Source organism: Mobula hypostoma, chromosome 26 (assembly GCF_963921235.1).
Source record: "Mobula hypostoma chromosome 26, sMobHyp1.1, whole genome shotgun sequence".
Lineage (NCBI taxonomy): Eukaryota > Metazoa > Chordata > Chondrichthyes > Myliobatiformes > Myliobatidae > Mobula > Mobula hypostoma.
In genome coordinates, this window is record NC_086122.1 from 7,339,028 (window position 1) to 7,363,209 (window position 24,182).

Genomic DNA, 24,182 nt, shown 5'->3' on the forward strand with positions numbered 1-24,182 from the left:
GAATCATTCTTGTGAACCTCCTCAGAATCCTCCCCAATGTCAGCACATCCTTTTTTAGAAAAGGGGCCTAAAACTGTTCACATAACTCCAGTTGAGCCTCACCAGTGCCTTATAAAGCATCAGCATTGCATCTTTGTTTTTATTTTCCTCAAAAGACCTATAATTGAATGGCATACATTACTTAATAATCAGAGTTCTCTGACCATTCTTCAAAAGATTTGTCTGTCAAAGGATAATTGACCTAAAGATATGAACTAATGGCCAAATCATTTGTTAATTGCAGTGCATTCATTATTGAGGCTGTAGATCAAATTTCTGGATAAATTAACAGTTGCTTGGATTTCCAGCATCTGCAGATTTTCTCCTGTTAGTAAATGCTCTTGATTATTGTGTAAGACTTGGAGAGGCACAAGGTTCTGGGGAGTTTCTCAGTCATTTCAGGGTAAGTTTGAATAGTATTTCTCTTGCCATAACCATGAAATCAGTTAAGATCACAATCTACTTTGGATTTCCTATAGACTAGTTATTTTTGACACATTTGGTGCCTGATTAAATTTAAGTGCATTTAGGGTGCTTTAAAGGTCCAAATTCTACTTTTTAATCTCTCCCCCCCCCCCCCCCCGGAAGTTTTCATTTTATATTGTTTTACAACAGGTGATTTGGCTTTTGTTGACACTGATCAACAGAAAAGATTCTTTTGTGTCAAAATGAAAACAAATTTCTACAAATTGGTCTTAAGTTATTACAATTATTAAACACTAAATAATTGATTGCATCTCAGTTTTTGAGGATGGGCTACTCTAGGCAGATTTACGGCTCTTCTTTCCATTTTTTGATAATTGACTTAACTGTACTCCAAGGGATAGTCAGTGACTGAAATTTTCTTGCATACATCTTCTGGCTTGTGCTTTTTGATAACCATTTTGAGGAGTTGATTGGAGTGTTCTTTTGTCTTCATGGTGTATTTTTCGCCAGGATACTGACTCACCAGCAGTTGGACCTTCCAAATACAGCTTTATTTTTACTACAGTCAATTGAAACACCTTGACTGCACATAGATTTAAATATAGCTAAGAAGCTTTAACTAATTATGTGACTTCTAAACCAATTAGCTGCACCAGTGATGATTTGGTGTGTCATATTAAAGCAGGTGAATATGCAATCAATTTTTTGTGTTCTATGTTTGTAATTAATTTAGATCACTTTGTAGAGATCTGTTTTCACTTTGTCAGGAAAGAGTTTTTTTCTGTTGGTTAGTGTCAAAAAAGCCAAATTAAATCCACTGTGATTCAATGTTGTAAAATAATAAAGCATGAAACTTTCAAGGGGCGGGGGTGAATCCTTTTTAATAGGCACTGTATTTCCACTTTAGTTCTATCTGCTGACTATTGTATTCCTTTGATCTTCTCCAGTCTATATTACAGCACTCTACATGAAAATACTCATATTAAGGAGTTCTGTCATAATATCTAGAATTCCTTCCAAAGATGATGATAATGATACTCCAAGGGTCACGTGGCAAGTGAGACTTTCAAATTAGTTAGTGATTCTAGATTCAGAAGCATTGAAAATTCAGAGGAAATTAAAGGTTGCTTTAGTTGTGATATTTCGAGCGGAATGCGGAGATGGAAATCAATATCATGAAAAATCAGTAAGCTGGAAGAAATTTCTACAAGGGTTTGTTAATTGCATCTTTCAAAAAGGAAAATGGGTTAACAGTTTAGAATTAAATACACTATCTTCAGGTCTATTGACATACTTAAATCTACTTTATCAGGAAGTCAGAGTCAATTTGTATGCGTAACAACTGAATTAAATAAAACAATGACATGTTTATCCAAATTAATTTATTAGCAGGATTATAACAGTCGGGGAGAGGGAACAATGTCTTGAGGATTAGCACTGATTGGAAAGACAGAATAGTTATCATAATGGCTAATTTTAACGAGCAGCCTTTAGTACGATCACAACATGTATTTTGCAAATTGGGTAAGTGTTGGAACAGAATGCAGGATTTGTCTCCAACCAATCTTGTGTATATTAAACATTATAATTACTATATACATAATGTGCTCCAAGTCCTGTTATTTTGAAGAGTAAGTACAAGCTGGTTTACTGGATTCTGTCTATTTGCAATTGAGAAATTTAAAAGGATTAAGTTTTGGATTATACCAGTGGAGCTTGGATCATGGGCCAAAGGCAACATACTGATTGACTGCAGTGCTTATTCTCATATGGCATGTTTGCAACAGCAGGGACATTTGGGACACAACTGTTTGAAAGTTGTTTTCATATCAACTGGCATTCGTTAGATCTAAATGGGACTAGTATCTGGAAAATGCCAGATATCAGGCAGAACATAGATCCTCCTCCACTTCCATCTTTTCTACAGTTTGCTGGAGAAAATCTGCACATTGCTTTCAAAATGCAAGGCAGGGGTAATAATTAACTCCTATCAGCATATCCTTTATTAAAAAGATGGAAAAGAAAGGTTGATGTTGTTAAGGTTATACTGAAAGAGACTTTTAAAATAGCTGGTGGTTCTTTTTAGAACCAGTAGATAACAAAGTCAAAATAGAATTTACGCTGACCTTCTAAGAGAAGGGTGGAGGATGTGTTTGCATTGGATATAGCTTTGTAATTAATCATCAGGCATGGGATGGTGACAGAGAATTCATTATATTATGTCATTGTTTAATAAAGTACAAGTACAAAAACAACCGCATCAAGCTAGTTCTAATCTTGTGGGAGGGAAGCTGCTAGAATTTATCCAAATTATTGTTCACGGGGAAAGTATGTATTGATGGACCCAGCACAGATTTGAAAATTGTACCAAAATAATTAAAGGTTACAACAATTTGGAGATAGTGTGCTTGATACATACAGCAAAATTCTGTTAACCTGCTATTTGGAAATGCTAGTGCTTCAGCATCTGAACTCATAGGCCACTGGGCAGTTTATTATGTTGTTTACAATTTTAAGAGTGAATTCAAAGTGTGAAGTATCAACAGAAATAATATCCACCGGTCCAGAAAATTCTCCAAATCCACTTCTACCGAATCCCAAAGTGTACTGGATTGCTGTCAGGATTTGGTAGAAGTGTACGTCTCCAGTTTTACTGTATGTTCACTTAACTAAGCATTTGATAATCAGCTCATCAAGAGTGAAATGAAACAAAAGATAGTGGCAATATTTCTATGGATTTGGCTTAAGTGTCTACAAACAAGTAATAAGTAACTGAGAAAGGTATGAAGTGTTTGTCTTTCAAGGATGGAAACTGATCACATCCTGATATTTAGTTTGGATATGAGAATACAGAGGCAGATTTTCAAAATTTGCAGGTAGTGCAACTTAGTCAATTAGATAATAAGCACAAAGTCTTCAAAACCTCAAGGCTGGTGGAATGGGGTTACACTGTAGAATAGGCTTAATACAGAAGAGATTGAAGTGAAATACTTAAGTAAGAACAAAGAGGGTTGACATAATCTGCGACTGTGGAATTGGAAGCTGGAAGCCTTGGGTAGACTTGGACAAGAAGTTGGCAGGAAGGTATTCTGCTTACAAGTGCTGTACTTAATCACGCTGAATCATTATAATTAGTGGCCACAACTGTTTCTAAATTCTGGCACCTTGCTGTAGGAAGGAAGTGAGGGAGTTGCAGAACTTGCAAGAAAATTAACTAGCAGCGTTCGATTTTGACCGTGAATATTCCAGATAAACTAGAGAAATAAGGAAGGTTGATGAGGAAAGACTAATAAGGATTCAAATGAAGTAAATAAAATAATTAAAAATGGAAAACAGAAACCAGGTCTTTATTAAAAGAGGTGAAGTAAAAATTCAGTTGTCTTTCTTACAGGGTTTGATTGATTGCGGACTTCAGAAAGGTGAAGCCAGCCATTGAGGAGTCAGTAGTGGAAGGGGTGAGCAGCTTTAAGTTGTTGGCAACATTGTTTCTGTGTATCTGTCCTAAAATCAGCATGTTGATACAATCACAAAGGCACACCTGCAGCTCTTCGTTAAGATTTGGTATATCAGCAAAGCTCACTGCTGCCATCAGGAAGAAGGTATGGGAGCCTCAGGCCCCACATACAGAGTTATTGCCTGTCAACCATCAGGTTCTTGAACCAATGGAGATAACTTCATTCAACTTCACTCACGCTATCATTGAACTCTGGACTCACTTTCAAGGAATCTTCATGCCATATTCTCTATTGCTTATTTATTTATTATTATTTCTATTTTTTCCTTTTATATTTGCACAGTTTGTTTTTTTTTGCACATTGGTTGTTTGTCCTGTTGGTTGTTGTCTTTCATTGATTCTGTTATGTTCTGGATGTAGTGAGTACGCCTGCAAGAAAACAAATCTCAGGGTATATTTAGTGACATATAAGTATTTTGATAATAAATTTACTTTGAACTTACAAACTTCTACAAATGTACATTGGTTGAGTATTCTGACCGGTTGCCACACAGACTGGTACAGGTTTCCCCCGCCATCCGAAGGTAGAGCGTTTCTATGAAATGGTTCGTAAGCCGAAATGTCGTAAAGCGAAGAAGCAATTACCATTTATTTATATGGGAAAAATTTGTGAGCGTTCGCAGACCCAAAAATAACCTACCAAATCATGCCAAACAACACATAAAACCTAAAATAACAGTAACATATAGTAAAAGCAGGAATGATATAATTAATACACAGCCTATATAAAGTAGAAATACTTTTCCACAATCATTACTGCACTGTTCTCCGTAGCGAAAATGTCACGCAAGCACTCTCCAGTAACCTTTAAGCTATGAAGCTGCCAAATCATACCAAATAACACGTAAAAATGCACAGCCGATACTATGTATAGTGCAGTATCACTTAACCGGAATTGCTTCAGTGCCGAGCACACTTATGATGGTGTGTTAGACTGAGTCATCACAGGTTGGGTGGTGCAGTGGCCCCCACCCTCCAGGCCGCCGACTGATACATTGCCGCAAAGCATGCAGGAGTCCAGCGGTAGCCGGGAGGCACACAACACAAATTTAAGAAAAAAGCCGAAATAAACATGCTAATTAATTAGGTGCCGCTGGACATGTCATTGTCGGCTCAGATCAGTGCTGATTGCTGATTGCATCGCTTCTGATCTGGGCCAACATTTACGTGTGGGGCGGCACCTAATTAATTAGAATGTTTATTTTGGCTTTTTTCTTACAGATGTGCTGTGTGTCTCCTGGCTACTGCTGCATTCTCCGCGAGTCGGTACTGTATCTGTCCACAGCCTGGGTGTTGGGGTGGTGGGACCCTGGGGTGTATCTCGTCGTCTGTTTCCATTAGAGCAGGCGGCTCATCTTTTCCTATGACTGCCCGCCTCGATGTCGGAAGGTCGAGGTTCGTCGGCTGATGTGGAAGGCTTGCTTGACTGCTGTGCCTTGCGCATTTTTCTATATACAGGTCATTGTAAGGACTGAAACCATCTTGCAAATATCCCCTAAACCGACATACCCTTTCAAAATTAAAGTCGTACTTTATCATTGCAGCGAAAATCTCACGCAGTGGCTTCACGTTCATTTTGCTACTGCATTCGGTTTTGATTGTTATCCTTTCCTTTTCCAATTGCATCAGCTCTTCATCTATCAGTTCTTGGTCATGAGATGCCAAAACCTCCTCAACATCATCTTCGTCAGCTTCCACAAGTCAAACTCACTTTGTCCTTACTTCGTTCACCATGATCGAAACGCTTAATTATGTCTAGTTTTACGCTAAATGTAACACCCTTACGAGCTCTTTCGGGCTTTTCCGACACCATAGAACTCATCTTGCAAATGGCTGCTCAGTGCAACGTGTTAAAGCAATGCCGTTCCGAATCCGGGGGAGAGCAGCTGCTCGGGGCGCGCGCAGCTTTTTGTCGCGCGCTGATTTTTTTTCGTAACTGTGAAAGCACCTTCTGAAAGCGAAAACAGGGTACTAATGTAGGTCTTTCGTAACAGTGAGGTTTCGTAAAGCGAACCTTCGCATTATCGCATTATCTCTTGTTTTGTTCTTGAGCAATCTGCATGGTTAAGGGTGGCTACTTCCACTCTGGTTTTATGGATTGAGGAGCTCTCAGTATGATCTTCTTGTGCAAACCACACAGTTCCACAGATAAGATAGCCGGATTGTTCGTGATTCCTAATATGTACTCACAATCCGGAGTTCCTTCCGTGTGTTCACCATCCAGAATTTTCCATCTCCATAGCTCATTTTTTATTCTTCTGCCTGTTTATTGAACTCTTCTGATAGAACTCGGAATGGTGTGTTATGTGAGGACTGTAATGTTGGGTATATTAATGAAGTAGCTAACACAGTACATGTAAGGATTAGAAATGTTGTGATAAGGCACTGACTTTTGTTTGTTTATCCTTCCAGAGAACTTGGAAGACCTTGTAGAGATGGTATCTTTCTAGTGCCTTGAGATGCCTTATGTAGTTTCAGCACCATCACTGCTGTCTGGTAGACAATGATTTGCGTCGGGTTTGAGAGACCTATCTTTGCTATTAGGTCAAATAAGGACAGGCAAGCTTGCTTCCTCACCCAAGTCACTCCTACAGATTGAACACCATGTTGAGTATTTCATCAAAATCAAAGCACAAAATCTATGCAAGGTGAATTATATGGTCGCCAATATGAGTTCAATACCACCACCAATGAAGGTTCTGAATCATAGAGCTAGCACCAAGGTTGAGGCAGGCAGCGAACAAACCTGAAGGAAGAAAGTTCATACTTGAATCTGGGCAATCAAACTTCTATTCCGCCACAATCTACCACCTGACATATCCCTTCCTTCACCATTACCATCAAGGTAGGGGATCAATGAGAAATGGATAAGGGAGCAATTTTAGAACAAGATACCATCTAAAAAAGTTGACCTACAAAGGCAGCTTGCACTAGATACGATTAAGCTATCGCTCAGTCAAAATTCTGCCATTCTTGCAGGCAGCTTCAAGAACATGCCCATTCTTGATCTTCATTGTGTGAATTCTTATATGCCAGCAAGAAGGACTGGCAAGTATCGTTAGCCAGAAATTATAAGAGGATGATTTTTGTGATTCATCAGCATTTCAGTTTTAGCCAGTTAAATCCCCTCTACATGGTGACAAGAAATAGCTGGGAGCACAAAATGGCAAAGATTGAGGCCAGCAGCCTGGCTATAAATTTGAAGACTAGAGCTCAGAATGAGCAATTTCTAATACAGCTACAGAGTCAACCCAACAATACGTCCAAACTGCTGTCCAGGAATTCAGAGTGGCTAATAACTATCCATCCCTAGACATTGTCGGAAAGATTGTGTCAAACACCACCATTAGTTAGTTTTATTCTGACAGTTACTCCTTCAGACTACATCCTTGTTCTAGGCATGGATCAGCTCTTGAAGTGAGAGTGACATCAAGGTAAATCAAGTAAGTGAGCATCCACTGGTTGCATTGGTTGGAGTTGTGTCTCTCTCAAAGGAAAATGGTTGTTGGAATTCAACTACAATATATTGTCCCAGATCATATAAATAATCTTCTTTCATTTGTTGGAGTCAGGGCATTTGTTGATGGCATTTTGTTCAATTCCATTTGAAACTTAGGTGTGCAGCAAGATCTAGACCAGGAATTCCAAACCCTTTTTTATGCCATGGACCCCAACCATTAACTGACGGGTCCATGGACCCCAGGTTGGGAACCCCTGATCTAGACTGATAATGTGACAAGCAACATTCATGCCACACAGTTACCTGGCAATGGCCATCAACAAAAAGTCTATGCATATACCCTTTACATCTTAGGGCAGGGGTCCTCAACCTTTTTCGCACTGCGGACCGGTTTCATATTGACAATATTCTTGCGGACCGGCCTACCGTGGGTGAGGTGGGGTGGGGGGGTGGTAGGGTTGCCAACGAACAAGAGTAGTGGTCAAATACGTTGTTTATCCCCAGAAAGACTACAATGACCATGAAGCCTTGCGCGGGCACTAGTGTGCATGCGTAATTTGCGCATGCATGTATGTGCTGATTTTTTTCTACAGATCATTTTTGGCGATTCTGCTGGGGTGGTGTTAATCACGAACGCAGTATAGGTGATAAGTGGTTAATACACTCAATTTCATTTCTAAAAGGGTTTATCTAATGAATTTAATATTTTAAACAGCGCATATTTTCCTCGCACGAATATAGCGATATGTCAACTATCAGGGGAGCTTGAAGTAAGTGTTGAACGAACTTCCAGTAGAAGTAGTCGAGGCAGGTTCGGTATTATCATTTAAAGAAAAATTGGATAGATATATAGACAGGAAAGGAATGGAGGATTATGGGCTGAGTGCAGGTCGGTGGGGCTAGGTGAGAGTAGCGTTCAGCACGGACTAGAAGGGCAGAGATCGCTTGTTTCCGTGCTGTAATTGTTATATGGTTATATAAGTCAATAGCATCATAACATTTTAAGTAACGTTTGGATATTAAACACACCTCACATATTTTCCCTGTTTGAACATATAAAATCATTGCAACACACCAATATCGCTGAATCAGTGGGAGCCCTGGGCTTGTTTCCCTGCAACAAGACGGTCCTATCGAGGGGTGATGGGAGACAGCGATACTCGAAGGAGGTTCCTTATGTCCAGTCTATTCCGCAATTTAGTTTTCGTTGCATTCATTGCAGAGATGTGTTGGAAATGGAAGCAACGTTTTCAGTGCTTTCGTGGCTATCTCAGGATATTTAGCCTTGACTTTGATCGGGAATGCCAGCAGAGATGTTATGTCAAACATACTTCTCAGCCCGTCGTCATTTGCAAGCTCGAGGAGTTGATCTCCTTCCCGCACTGACATGGATGACGCGGGCATAATGACCGTGCGTGCGTTGAAACTCAACAGTGGGTGTGACAGGGATTGTCATAGTCATACTTTATTGATCCTGGGGGAAATTGGTTTTCGTTACAGTTGCACCATAAATAATTAAATAGTAATATGTAAATTATGCCAGGAAATAAGTCCAGGAATGAGGAAAGGTGCAGCTGACTCCTATCGACAAATCATATCGTTTCCTCGCGGCCTGGTAGCGCATGCTTTGCGGCCCGGTATCGGTCCACGATCCGGTGGTTGGGGACTGCTGTCTTAGGGCATTTGCATCTCATTCTCTCACCTGGCTAGTTAGCATTGACTATAAACTCAAGTTGAAAATCCATATAAATATTCTGTCTATGAATATGGTTCAGAAGCTAGGTATCCTGCAGGTGGACCACTTCCTGAATTGCCACAAAGTGCAAGTCAGAGGTGTAAGGGAATTTCTCTCCATCTGTCATCCAATCATAGAGATATAGAACCAATCCCATCAGCCCACATTTGCCAGGAAGGACTCAGCTGTTACGGCTCAAGAATCTCAAAGATACAGTGGTGTACTTAGCACTCCACCCAACTCCGAAATGTTCATCCTGTTCACTTGTACATATGACTGAAGTCCTACTTCTACTCCTATTTGCTTGTTCTGTACTACCACTTGCATTAGCTCAGGCATTTTGATAGCACTTCAAAAACCCCATAACCTTTGCTACTGAGAAGAACATTGGCCTCAGGTGGATGAAACAACAAATATAATCTTTCACGAGAAAATCTGCAGATGCTGGAAATTCGAGCAACACACAAAATGCTGGTGGAACGCAGCAGGCCAGGCAACATCTATAGGAAGAGTACAGTTGACCTTTCGGGCCGAGACCCTTCGTCAGGACTAACTGAAAGAAGAGATAGTAAGAGATTTGAGAGGGGGAGATCTGAACTGATAGGAGAAGACAGGAGGGGGAGGGATGAAGCTAAGAGCTGGAAAGTTGATTGGCAAAAGGGATGTGAGAGGATCATGGGGCAGGAGGCCCAGGGAGAAAGAAAGGGGGAGGGGATCCCAGAGGAAAATGGAGAGCGGGCAAGGAGTGATTGTGAGAGGGACAGAGAGAGAAAAAGGGGGGAAGGGAATAATAAATAAATAAGGGATGGGGTAAGAAGGGGAGGAGGGGCATTAATAGAAGTTAGAGAAATCAATGTTCATGCCATCTTAGATGGAATATAAGATGATGTTCCTGCAACCTGAGTGTGGCTTTATATAATCTTTATAAAAATGTAATCTTTTTTAAAAAAAAAACTGTCATCCACTTACTGTCCCCCTGCACTATTTCCCCATGGATCTCTCTATTATTTTCTCAATGGTGCTGGTCAAATTCCTTTTTGCAAGCCCTTTTTTCACCATTCTTACAAGATAGTTCCCTTGTCCCCCATTTCCATCAATTTGAATCTATCACTAATTCTTAAATCTATTGTGGGAACACTTTGTCACTTTGCTGTCTCTAAACCAGTTTTGATCATTTATATCTTCTCTATTAAATCTGCTCAGTTTCCTTTCTCCAACTTCTTGCAACTTAACTCCATCCCTATATTCCTAAAACTGTCAATCATTTTGTCAGGGTGATTTGTTATTCAAGATTACTTTTTTAGAAACTTGCATTCATTTAGACTACGTCCACACTACGCTGGATGATTTTGAAAACGCTGGTTTCGAGTGAAAACGACAGGCGTCCACACTAAGCGTTTTTCAAAATATTTCTGTCCACATTAGACGGATATTTGGGCGAATCTCCTTCTACTGGGCACGCGCAGGACACACAAATAACAAGCGAAGAGGAAACAGTATACTTGGTGCGCGTTTGTCCAGTTACAGAGTAGAAAAACTTGAAAGCAGTTGCTCTTGGCTCTCGCGCAGGAGGACTTAAAACTGAAAAAAAAACAAATACTGGAGGCAACCGACAGGGAGTTCACGGACAGTATGACCCGGCTGACAACGAACATTGAAAAACTGACTAACTCTGTTGCATTAATAAAACACCTTGTTAAATGTTATAAAACATGTCTGCATCACATTACAATTACATTACATTACACATCTATTGTCAGAGAAGTACTTGCATAAATAGGTAAACCACCTCGGTTCTTGGTTCTTGATCCTCCAAAATATTCCGCATGGAATTTAAACTGGAGGTGGCGGAGGGTGTTTTCTGTCCTTACCTCCATACAAGCAAGGACAGAAAACAGGGCAAAGTGAGTATACTTATTTATTCAGTAAGCTATGGGTCAAAGTATTTGGTGAGTACATTTCTAACTCTTCTGGCTTCAGTCTCGTTGCTGTCTGTTCTGAAATTGTTAGGTTCTGTGAAGCGCAGAATTAAATATCGCTGTGATGATTGTACGCTCTAGTATCAATTGTTTGGTGACAATAAAGTAATAATAATAAGAAGAAAACAATGAAATGCCGCGCTGCCGCCATCTGTTGCGGCACGTCATGACAGCAGTTTTAAAAAGCTCAGTTTAGTATGTCCACACTGCAACGGATATTAGACGTTTTCAGATTTATTCACTTTGGAGACTATTTCTGAAGATCTCCGTTTTCGGGGGATGAAAACACCGTTTTAATGTGGACAGAGGGTCAAAACAAAGAGAAAAGGCTTCATTTTCAAAATTATGGGGCGTAGTGTAGACGTAGCCTTAGTCAGCAGTTCGTCATGGTAAGTAACTCTTCGATCTCCATTTATTACTGATAGATAACAGCTGCTAAGTTACTTATTTTTTGCAATGTTTTACATTAAAGGATTTTTTTTGTTAAATTAGTGGTTAACTTGTAACAGTGATCATTGTTACATTATTTTAGTAATGCTGGCGGATAAATGATTCAGCTACTGTTGGAGCCTGAGATCTACAGTTTGGTGGTGTGTTTTTGGGCTGATGGGCAATCTGGCACTTTGCTGTCTCTGAGGGAGTTTGCTGAGGTTTCAAGCGATGTTTGCAGACTCGAGGCCTAGAATCCTAGAGACCGATCACGGGTCCATGAGCGACTCCATTTCTTGCCGAATAAAGCATCAAGATTGAAATTGACTAGGATGAGAGCAGAAGGAGAGAGTGTGTTCAGCGCCATCTGCCTCTCGCTCTTGCTCGCTGCCCCCAGAGGAAGATGCTTGCGTTGATCGGTCTCTCTCCACCCCCTCTTTCCCCTCCCCTCGCCACCCCTCTCTCTCCCCTCTCTCCCCCTCTCTCTCGCCCCCCCCTCATATATTCTCATAAATATACCCTAATATTCAGGAATTTATCCACCAGATGGAAACTTGCCAAGACTCAGAGAAGAAACTTCTCATTGAGTCCTCAGTGGCTTGTACCACATCCTTAAACTGATCCCATGTTGTAGCAACATACATCAAAGTTGCTGGTGAACACAGCAGGCCAGGCAGCATGTCTAGGAAGAAGTACAGTCGACATTTCGGGCGGAGACCCTTCGTCAGGACCCTTTGTTAAACTAGAAGCAGTTAGCTTTTAATGCAATGTGCACAGCTTGGTGTACACCAGAACGGTTCAGTATATCCTGTTACTGTCTGAGAAGGGATTTTCAGTTCTTCAGCCTTATACCTTCATTGTAATTCATACATTTACCAATTGTCACATTTAAGATGTCACACTTTGAATGAAACAATGTAATTCATTGAATGGCAGCCAAGGTAGCGTAGTGGTTAGCGCAATGCTATTACAGCTGGGGTGTTCCGGAGTAAGGAGTCTGTGTATGTCCACCTCATGGAATGTGTGGGTTTTCCCGGGGTGGTCCAGGGTAGAGGGGAACTGTTGCTGAAAGTTTTTGAGTGTGCACTGACCTGTACACAACCTTCTGTGTACATGGATGATTGAGTGCAGAGCAAGCTGCTGTGTGTGTGTGTGTGTGTGTGTGTGTGTGTGTGTATATACATATATATGTGTGTGTGTGTGTGTGTGTGTATATATATATATATATATACACACACATATACATACACACATAGCTTCTGCTTTAATGTTTTAGTGCTAAAATGACTTAACCAGTTCAAAGTTGAAGCACTTCTACTCTTAACAATATTTTTAGCCAAAGAAATTCTCATTGCATTTACTAATTATCCTGTGACCTGTTCTTCCCCATAAATTGAAACTTCTCTTTCCTCCATTATCAAACAATTACATATATTTTAAATGAGTCCTCCCAGTTTGCCCTCTATTTTTATTTTTAAGAGGAAGGAATCCTGGCTTTTCCTGGTCATTAAAACAAATTTCTGGTCTCTGCATCGTCTCCATTGCTTCCTTATGTTTTCATGTTCTAGAATTTTTGTGTACACCATGTGGTTTTACCCAGTTTGATCATAAGTTCATCAACTTCCTTTTAATTGTGTTTTTATATAAATTAATATAATCTTTTGCAATGTCGTGATTTGCATTAACCTCTGACCCTATCACTTGTATGCCTTTGCATGTGACCTAATTACAATGAAGACCAATTTTCTGAATTGTAGAGTAGCAGGTTAGAACACTGCACAGCCCTAACTATAATCTTGTGACTTTTTTTTTCCATTTACCAGCCTTTCCTATACAACAGAAAGTTGACCACATCACTCCATTTCAGAGAGTTAGGAGATACTTCGTAGTTAAGAATTTTTTCAAGAGTGATTGAAATACAATGGTTTAGAAATTTTGCTACAGCTATACACGCCTCTGCTCAGACTGCACCTGGAGTACTGTGAGTAGTTCTGGATAGCTCACTGTGAGAAGGATATTTGGCCATGGACAGGGCAATGACTGTCCATTGGTTGAGTTGAATAAAAATGCTACAAAATCTATGCTGATTTCCCAGGAATTTGGAAGATAAGTCTAGAACTTGGAGCCAGAATTTTTGGGAAGTCAAGAAACATTTTGCAAGCAAAGGGTGATAGAAGTTGGAAACAATAAGTCATTGGCGCGTCAGACTCAATAGAACAAGGTATTCTTGTTCAGTGTTCTTCCGACCAAAATTATTTGACATTCCATACCAAACTTTATTTGAAATTGATTTATTTATGCGCACTTAACACATTTTTTTTACTTCTCCCATTATATCCTGACATTAGGGCATATCACAATCCTCAAATTTTGAAATTGTGCGGCATTTCCAAAATCTAAGTTATTAACATAAATTTTAGATAATAATCTAAACCAGCTGTGCTGGCTGATCTTTCAGTGTAAATGCTGATCTGCATTGGATATTTGAATGTTGAATTTTGGGAAAGGATTAATATAGACATTAGATCTAGAACAATCTCACTTCCAGCTCCTTTGCAGCAACATTATTTGTTGATCTTGAGATAATAATGTGAAAGTGCTTGTAATTGTCTCGTTTATCTTTCAGGTATGCAAACAGAGCCAGAGGAATCCCCTCAGCTGGATCTGGCATGATCCGTCTCCTGCCTGGATTTAGAGCTGTCTCAACTGGTACATTATGTGAAGTGAGCTCCTGAACTCTGTATTGTACAGCCTCAAAGTGGCATTACTTCAGATTTATCCCTTGTTCTTAATCACTGACATCCTCTTGTCAAATACAATTTTATAGGAGGAAAGAGACAGGGCAGTGTAAGCTGGGACACCTTTGAAGGTGATGCAGAGATACAGCCATCGGTGCATGAGATTGGTAACAGCATTTAGTCCAATGCCATTGACCCTAGAGACCATTGAGAACAAAGTTATATCTCAGTCAGAAACAAGGCCAGAACAAAACTTTTGAAAAATTAATCATGTCTGAAGAAAATCATGGATCTTTAGTGATCCAGTGGTTAAGATGGTGTGTAGATATTGCACAGGACTTCCGGAGGAACTTGACACTGGAGGATATAACTGTACTATTCATAACCCAAGCTGTTCACAATTTGGAAATGCATCTGGGTAAAGAGTTCCCACGTGGCAGAAGATGCTTGCAGCTCCATAACAGCCAGTTAATCCATCCCACTAGCCTCCCAAACATCTGCTTCTACACAGAAAATATGTAAGAATGGTGTTCAATAGGACCTCTTTAAAGTTATGCATTTGAGGGGGGTGAGGTGAAGAAACATGGATATATACTGCAATTTGCATGTACTCTGGCTGGTGGGTGAGCGGAACCTTAAGTTGCATATTTGAAGAAAATGTTGGAAAAATGTAGCAGCTCGTGCAGGATCTGTGGAGGTAGAAATTGTTAGACTTTCCGTTCATTATGTTAACTGTTTCTTTTATCAGAATTGCTGTCTGACTCGAGTTTTTCCAGCATTTTCTGCAATTATTGGATTTGCAGCATCTGTAGATTTAGATTTTTCATTTTTGGAGTGGGATTGAATAATTGATTAAGTGTATATGCAACTACAACATCAGACATGGAAATCGTACTATAAGGTTAGGGCTGGTTTAGAGGACTTGCAGCTCTTTGGAGAGCGTATAAAGAATTATGACAATAACTTAGCCATGGTTGGGTGAATCCTATTATGGTGGAATGTTGAAATTAGAGATGATAGAGGAAATGGGACATTATGGAGGGACATGGTAGAATTAGATGGACTAAGCCCAGCAAAAAAATACTTTTCTCTGATATATAGTCAATACCTTGAAGTTGTGAATTTACAATGTTAGCCCAGTACCTGCAGCAAATAAGGGACCTATTGCATAGAAAGTTCTGTGATCCGGGGTGCACTAATGCACAATAAGGCAGAATCATGTTCAATAGAAATGTCTGAACACAAATTAGATGTGCTTTTCTCCCTTCAGCATCTTCTATGCAAAACTTCATATAATAGGATATTGCTTTCAAATGTTTTATATAGAAAATTTGCTTTGTACCTGACTCTAAGATTGTTATTAACCTAATGTAAAAACAAAATAGCACCAAAATGTTGGTTTAAATGCATGATACTATACTTTAGAAAGCAAAGGGTCTACATTTTTAAGTGGTACATATGAGTCAGATAAAAAAGGTGGCTGTAATCGCTGTTGGTCAGCTGATGTAGGTGTGATAGATCAGCCTGTGATAGTTTTATAAACATTAGCTTTTCAGGTTGGAGATGTTTTGTCTCTGACCTGAAATGTTAACTTTGTTTCTCTTTCTGCAGATGTCACCTGGCCTACTATTTTCCCCCCAAGTGTTTTCCATTTATAATAGGTTTCCAGAATCTATATTTTTTCAATTTTTGTTGATGTACTAAGCACTGAATTGGTGGAGGCAGAGATTAATGGTTTAAATTGTTCATTACCACTTAAATGTCTTCAGTTGTAGCATGTGAGGTGAGAAGCTCCTCAACTCCCATAACGCCTGCCTCACCACCAGGAGAACAGTGTCATTCTTGATGCTGCTTATGTCAGGAGAAGCCTCTGAAATCATTCTCTGCTTCAGGTCATATCTTCTGCCAAACACCATTAATTTGTCATTTGCTTCACTCCAATCCTTGGTGTCTGGCTCTGATGGTGTTTGACTTCTGTGTAGCAATGAGACCTGGTGAATCATCTTTCTCCCAAAAGCAGATCTACTCCAGCTAAAGGAGATAGCCAAGGAGGAATAATGGATAAACCCACACTAGGATGATAGGTCGTATTAGACAGGTTTGTGTTCTCTGCCTGATCATTTCCTTCCCAGCTAAAAATTGCAAATCTTGTGATCTTGATGTTCCCAACAATCTTGCAGTATATTCTTAATTGGATGATCATTCTCATGACCACTGAGTGATACCCAATAACTCATAGCCATCTGCAGTCTTCACAAATATAGGTGGCATCTGACCTATTTCTATCTGCAGAGCAGAAACTGAAGCCCTAACTGCACCACAACACAGATACAAAACCTGGGCTTGAATAACATCCAGCGATTTGAGAAGTCGGGGCAGTAGACCTATATGAAACACAGCCATAATCTGTCTGCTCTAATCACTGCGTATTACAAAGTAATCTTTAATACCCTATTAACCCCCCCCCAGTCATATTCCACCAAACACTGAAGCACATTAAGGACAGCCTTACATCTCCCAAGTATTTTATTGACATGATGTGTCCATGCAAGTTTCACATCCATTCACATACCAAGAAACGTAATCGCTGACACCTGTTCCAATATCTGTCCATACAGTCTAAGGTCAACAGTTGGACTGTTCATCCATTTACCAAAACAAATAACCTGGTTTTTGCTACTGAAAATTTAAACCTCACTGCTCACCCCATTACTCCCTGTACAGCAGCCTGAAGCTTATTAGTTACATATTTTAGATTCCTGCCTCTTTTTCAAAAAGCTCTATCATCAGCATACAAGAACTTAGAAATGTCAGGATCAACTTTAGAAAAAATATAACAACGTAATACAGGTGTCCCCCGCTTTCCGAATGTTCGCTTTACGACATTTCCCTTTTACGAAAGACCTGCATTAGTACCTGTTTTCGCTAAACGAAAGAAGATTTTCGTTTTTATGAAAAAAGATGCCTGCTTTAAACTTGTGTTTACCCCGAGAAAGACTACCATGACCTTGAAGCCTTGCGCGGGCAGGCGTGTGCACGCGCATGCGTGACGTGCCGATTTTTTTCCTACAGATCAGTTTTGGCTCAATCTTCCCGATTCTGATAAGTGAAACTACACTGTACATACATTATTTCTACTTTATATAGGCTGTGTATTTATCATATCATTCCTGCTTTTACTATGTGTTAGTGTTATTTTAGGTTTTATGTGCTATTTGGTATGATTTGGTAGGTTATTTTTTGGGTCTGGGAACACTCAAAAATTTTTCCCATAGCAATTAATGGTAATTGCTTCTTCACTTCACGCCATTTCGGCTTACGAAAGGTTTCATAGGAACGCTCTACCTTCGGATAGCGGGGGAAACCTGTACTGATCAGGACAGGGCTACAAACATGCCCTTCTGGAGTACCATTATCTATAGGATAAACCTTAGAATGCTTAGAATGCCCTTGTGGCTACGGGGATCAGGGGGTATGGAGGGAAGGCTGGTGCAGGGTTCTGAGTTGGATGATCAGCCATGATCATACTGAATGGCGGTGCAGGCTCGAAGGGCCGAATGGCCTACTCCTGCACCTATTTTCTATGTTTCTATGCTCCTTACCCACCCTGACCAGTATGGTCCTCCGTAACAAAAAAATCTTTAAAAATATTATATATTTGTCCACCAATCCCAAGACTTCACAGTCATCAACAGTCTCTCCTTCCGAAGCATATCATAATCCTTCTCAATATCAACCTGTTCCTTTCTTATATCAGATTCCAGACAGAGTCTAGAGACTGCCTAAATCTGAAGAGTCATCTTTTGTGCTGATGGCAAATCGTACCTATTGGAAAGGTGCATTACTGCCACCTACTGTGGGGAGGGTGGCATGACAAGGATCAAACCCTACCTCCCAATTCTGCTTTAATTAAAATGATAACCAGGGCCTTACACGACTCAGGTGCCAGAATATCCTGCAAACTAGGTGCCCCAGATTTACCTAATAATTGTCTAGGTTCCAACGAATATCTGTGGCACACCATAATCATTTCCCAATCCCATCCAACCTAATGCAAGATTTGGCTGCATACTTTCCCTATATTAACTATAATAGCTATATCTGCCCTTTCATTACCCAGTACACCCACATGTGCAGGTACCTAACAAAACTGTACTACTATTCGGACACTCTCCAGAATATAGATGATACACTTCCATCAACAGATCAGGTTTTCTTGAACACTTCAGTTCCAAATTCTGCAGTAATGAGGCAGAGTCTGAGCATAACATAATTATATTTGGCTTAACTTTTTCAACCCATTTTAGACTAATAATAATGGCCATAAATGCTGCTGTATAGACAGACAGTCCATCTGTCAGCCTTTTCCCTTCCTCAGTGTTAAACCAGAGGATAAATATCTCGGAGCCCAACTAGTTGCTAACTAGATTTTTAGAGCCACCTATAAAGATAGGTAAAAAGGAAATACATTACTGTCGTAACTGACTAGACACCTCACCTCCCACAGGACCCCGTCTATCCTCCAGTAACATCAAATCTACAAACCCCATTTCCGGAAAAGTTGGGATATTTCCCAAAATGCAATAAAAACAAAAACCTGTGATATGTTAATTCACGTGAACCTTTATTTAACTGACAAAAGTACAAAGAAAAGATTTTCAATAGTTTTACTGACCAACTTAATTGTATTTTGTAAACATACACAAATTTAGAATTTTTTGGCTGCAACACACTCGACAAAAGTTGGGACAGAGGCATGTTTACCATTGTGTTACATCACCTTCCTTTTAATAACATTTTTTAATCGTTTTGGAACTGAGGATAGTAATTGTAGTAGATTTGCAATTGGAAATTTTGACCATTCTTACTTGATAATAAGATTCCAGCTGCTCAACAGTCCGTGGTCTCCGTTGTCTGATTCTCCTCTTCATAATGCGCCATACATTTTCAGTAGGGGATAGATCTGGACTGGCAGCAGGCCAGTCAAGCACACGCACTCTGTGTCTACAAGGCCACGCTGTTGTAGCCCGTGCAGAATGTGGTTTGGCAATGTCCTGCTGAAATAAGCATGGACGTCCTGGGAAGAGATGTCGCCTTGATGGCAACATATGTCTCTCTAAAATCCTAATATACGCCTCAGAGTCAATGGTACCTTCACATACATGCAACTCACCCATGCCATGGGCACTGATGCACCCCCATACCATCACAGATGCTGGCTTTTGCGCCTTTCGCTGATAACAATCTGGATGGTCGCTTTCATCTTTGGCACGGAGAACCTGACACCCATTTTTTCCGAAAACTAGCTGAAATATGGACTCATCTGACCACAGCACACAGTTCCACAGTCTTTCGGTCCATCTGAGATGAGCTCGGGCCCAGAGAACTCGCCGGCGTTTCTGCATAGAGTTGATGTATGGCTTCCTCCTTGCGTAATACAGTTTCAAGTTGCATTTCTGGATGCAGCAACGGACTGTGTTGAGTGACAATGGTTTTCCGAAGTACTCCCGAGCCCAGGTGGCTATAATTGTCACAGTAGCATGATGGTTTCTTAGGCAGTGCTGCCTGAGGGCTCGAAGATCACACGCATTCAACAGTGGTTTCCAACCTTGCCCTTTACGCACTGAGATGTCTCTGAATTCTCTGAATCTTTTCACAATATTATGTACTGTAGATGTTGAAAGACCTAAATTCTCTGCAATCTTGCGTTGAGAAATGTTTCTTTTGAACTGACCTAACAATTCTCTCACGAATTTTAGCACAAAGGGGTGAGCCATGACCCATCCTTGCTTGCAAAGACTGAGCCTTTGATGGACGCTACTTTTATACCCAGTCATGATACCTCACCTCCTACCAATTAGCCTGCTTAATGTGGAGTCTTCCGAACCGGTGTTACTTGAATATTCTGTGCACTTTTCAATCTTATTTTAACTCTGTCCCAACTTTTGTTGAGTGTGTTACAGCCATCAAATTCTAAAATGTTTACCAACTCTGCTAATATATTCCCCACAATCCATTAAAACAGAATACGGGACACCCCTCTCCCCAACTTAGGAAGTCCGTTATGCAAGGCTTGAGTTTTCTCTCTACAAGTCAAGAGATATCCCACCTAGTTAATCCCCCAATACATCTCTAGCTGCGATCTGGAATGCGCCTCTACAGATTCTAAGTGCACTGGTCTGTAAAACATTCAATCTATGTGAAACTGAACGAGCTGCCTCCCTGCAAATCATACAACCATAATCCAAACAAGAGCATATTAAAGCACGATAAATTGTCAATAGAACACCCCTAGAAGCATCCCAGTCATAGCCAGCCACACAGAGCATAAAGAGAATGACCTGTGTACATTTATCATCAAAAAATCTTTATATATGTTCTGCAAGTCATATCGCATCCAGGCATAGCCACAAATATTTAAATACGAGAACTCTAGACAGCAAACACCCATACAGAGTAAGGTGAATATAATCTACAGTATGTTTTTGAGAAAAAAACATATAGAACCATAGAACATTACAGCACAGAAACAGGCCTTTTGGCCCTCCTTGGCTGTGCCGAACCATTTTTCTGCCTAGTCCTACTGGCCTGCACCTGGACCATATCCCTCCATACACCTCTCATCCATGTACCTGTCCAGTTTTTCTTAAATGTTAAAAGTGAGCCCACATTTACCACTTCATTTGGCAGCTCATTCCACACTCCCACCACTCTCTGTGTGAAGAACTTTGACTTTGAAACAGAAAATTTTAAACGCATCCAAAGACCATTCTTCCACTGCTGATAACATATGCACAAACCTTACCACATGGGCAGTATTAGGACCCCTTTTCCACCGAGTCCCATCATCAGCATATAAAGCTAAATAAAAGCCAGGTCCAACACCAAAAATATCATTAATCATCAGATTAAACAATATTGGACTAATCACACTACCCGAGGGAATCCCATTCCAAAAGAACAAAAAATAAAACTGTCTACTATTCCTGGGCAGACTGGTCTCCTGCTTCTCCCATTTGCCAGAATTCTGTACTGTGGCAATATATTTAAATGTCAAGTCTTTCTCCGACTGGCCTTCTACCATTTCCCTGGATGGTGCTGCCACTTCAGGAGGTGTATCCCCTCATCTCCAACATAGTTTTCTCTGCTCTGCCAGGGGTTATTTGCATTTGGTGGAGTGGTGTAGTGTAGTATGGTGTAGGACTTGGAGACAATATTTCTGCCCTATCTTCTTCAGAGAGCGCCATGCTGCCTCAGTGATCACCTGTTGAATTGGTCCTTGCAGCAGATTGAGAAAGGTTTCAAAGGACAACACCTTAGCATAGTAGTTAGTCTTATGCCATTGCAGTCCCAGCAACCCGGGTTCAATTGCACCACTGTCTGTAAGGAGTTTGCATGTTTCCCTGTGACAGCATAGGTTTCCTTCCACATATGAAAGATGGACACCTTAGCACCTTAGTGGTCACGTGGATAGCAAAGGTTTTCTGAGCAGGAAGAGCCTATTATCATGCTGTATTTAAACAAAAAAACATTCTCGATTTCCCCCAAAAGCCATCATCAACATAAACCAGCTTATGAATATCGTTGCAAACAACAGGAATTCTGCAGATGCTGGAAATTCAAGCAACACACTCTCCGCCTGAAACGTCGACTGCACCTCTTCCTAGAGATGCTGCCTGGCCTGCTGCGTTCACCAGCAACTTTGATGTGTGTTGTATGAATACCATTGTTTTGGTTTATCATACAAAGAAGTGATGTCACTGTGTCCAAGTGCAAGAACCAGAGATGTTGCTGCTGTTTCTTGGGTGGACGTCAGTTTCATCGTATCAACAATGAAGTGAAAACTCGGACTGGCCTTCTCCCATTTCCCTGGATGATACTGGCACTGCAAAAACAAAAAGCAGCATGACAACTGGGTGAAGGTTGAACCAACGGATCAACATTGTCACTCCTTCCAGTCACTAAGTCAAGCATCTGAGGTGTTCCTATCTGTGAACTGCCAGTGTCCTCTGTCTGATTGAAATTGGTGTGCGAGTCCTTCGATCATCAAGTTACAGCCTGGTCTGCTACAGCCTCAGTCCGCCTCTGGTGTAGGACGTAGGCAATGTTGTTACAGTAATATTTTCCCTGGGCTAATACAACACCAATGAAAGAGTCATTAGTGTTAACATCAACTGTGAGAAGACAGTCATTGTAATGGGTATATCTACAACTGGATTTTACTACGTTCATTCCTCCTCTCATGTGTTGGCGCATGGCCAAGTGGTTAAGGTGTTTGTCTAGTGATTCAAAGGTCGCTAGTTCGAGCCTTGGCTGAGGCAGCGTGTGTGTCCCTGAGCAAGGCACTTTACACATTGCTGTGCGACGACACCGGTGCCAAGCTGTATGGGTTCTAATGCCCTTCCCTTGGACAACATCGGTGGTGTGGAGAGGGGAGACTTGCAGCATGGGCAACTGCTGGTCTTCCATACAACCTTGCCCACCAAGGCGCAAATCCATGGTCTGACGAGACTAACGGATGCCTATATATTCCTCCTCTTGGCAAATCCAGTGGACTCCTCGTTGATGACACAAGTGAGCTCTCACCGCTCTGTGTTTCCCATCAATTATTACTGTGTGGTTTGGAGCATCATGCACTGCAATCCATCTCAAAGCTTTTATTGCCTGATATTGTGAACTTGGTATAGGGCAACGATCTTATTCCAAAGCTGTTGAGGAATTTGCAGTATTATTCCAATGATGTATTCCCTTTAGGAACCATGAGAAACTTGGGATTCGATGCCCATTTAACCATAACAAAGTACCATGCACATAGGAAAGTAGCCATGGAGAATACACAGAGCACACATGTTCCTTATGTTTTTTCTTTGGGGATGTGTTCACTAGCCGGTCTATAATATTACTTATCATTTCCTTGTAAGGTATCAGAAACTTTACCTCCTTTGAGAGTACATGTGCTGTATTTTCTCCTGCCCTGCTCATCTCAGAATATCTCTGTTACCCTGGGCTATCATTTGCCTAACTTTTACCTGAGAATCTTGATACGCTCATTTAATCCTTCAATGTTGATATTCCTGCTGTGTATCCAGCTGAATCCTGACCAAGAATGTTTTATACTGTATCATCTTTGTGCTCAAGAATAGATAGGGCCTGGCCTGGTCTAATTTGCCCAGTTCTGGAGCATTCCATTTTGTACACCTTAATCTGTGAGAAGTGTCTTTATCCTATACCAGTTGGTTTTTGATCAGTAGTTTCCTGTTTGACATTTTTCTCACTTTATTTAACCAAGTATTCTTTCTCTTGGTGTTCCAGTTGCAACGCTGACTCACCTCAGTAATTGGGTCTCCTGGCAATCACGTACTGAAACCCATCATTAACTCAAATGGTATCAATCCCATTTTATCTCTCAGCATTACCCTTAAACAAATCAATATTAACAATAGTAAAATCCAAATCCACTCTCCCTATCGGTTTCTTATGTGACTTGCCAGATCCCCTGCTAGGGTATGGTTTGTGCTCCACCAACCGCATGGAATTTGATCTCTGTCTACTGTGCTACTGCATTAAACACTGGTTTCATTGGTTTAAAGGGGTGTATTTAATGAGATTGCAACAAAATAGAAGTTAATGCTTTTATTATTAAAAAATATTTCCTTCTAATGGGTGGGTATAACAAAAAATACATAAATTGTTACAAAATATTTACATCAAAAATGTGTAGCAGCCACAGTTTCTCCATTTCCCAGGTCCTTGGAATTCCGTGTGTTCTGCTGGAAGTGAAGGTGCTGAAGCCATATACAGTGCACTCCAGATGGGGACTTCTATTGACCATTCCTTCCCTGCTTGGTCTGCGTTTCAGCAG

General features: G+C 40.6%; 1 protein-coding gene across 1 annotated transcript in view; it reads left to right on the top strand.

Annotated features, from left to right (window-relative positions):
• Window positions 1-14,346, top strand: part of LOC134338055 (KH domain-containing, RNA-binding, signal transduction-associated protein 1-like) — a 58,533-nt gene extending 44,187 nt beyond the window's left edge. Inside the window, exon 11 of the transcript XR_010016126.1 lies at window positions 14,209-14,346. The gene's annotated coding sequence lies outside the window, so the exon portion shown is untranslated. The remainder of the gene's footprint in view (window positions 1-14,208) is intronic.
• The last annotated feature ends 9,836 nt before the right edge of the window (window positions 14,347-24,182 follow it).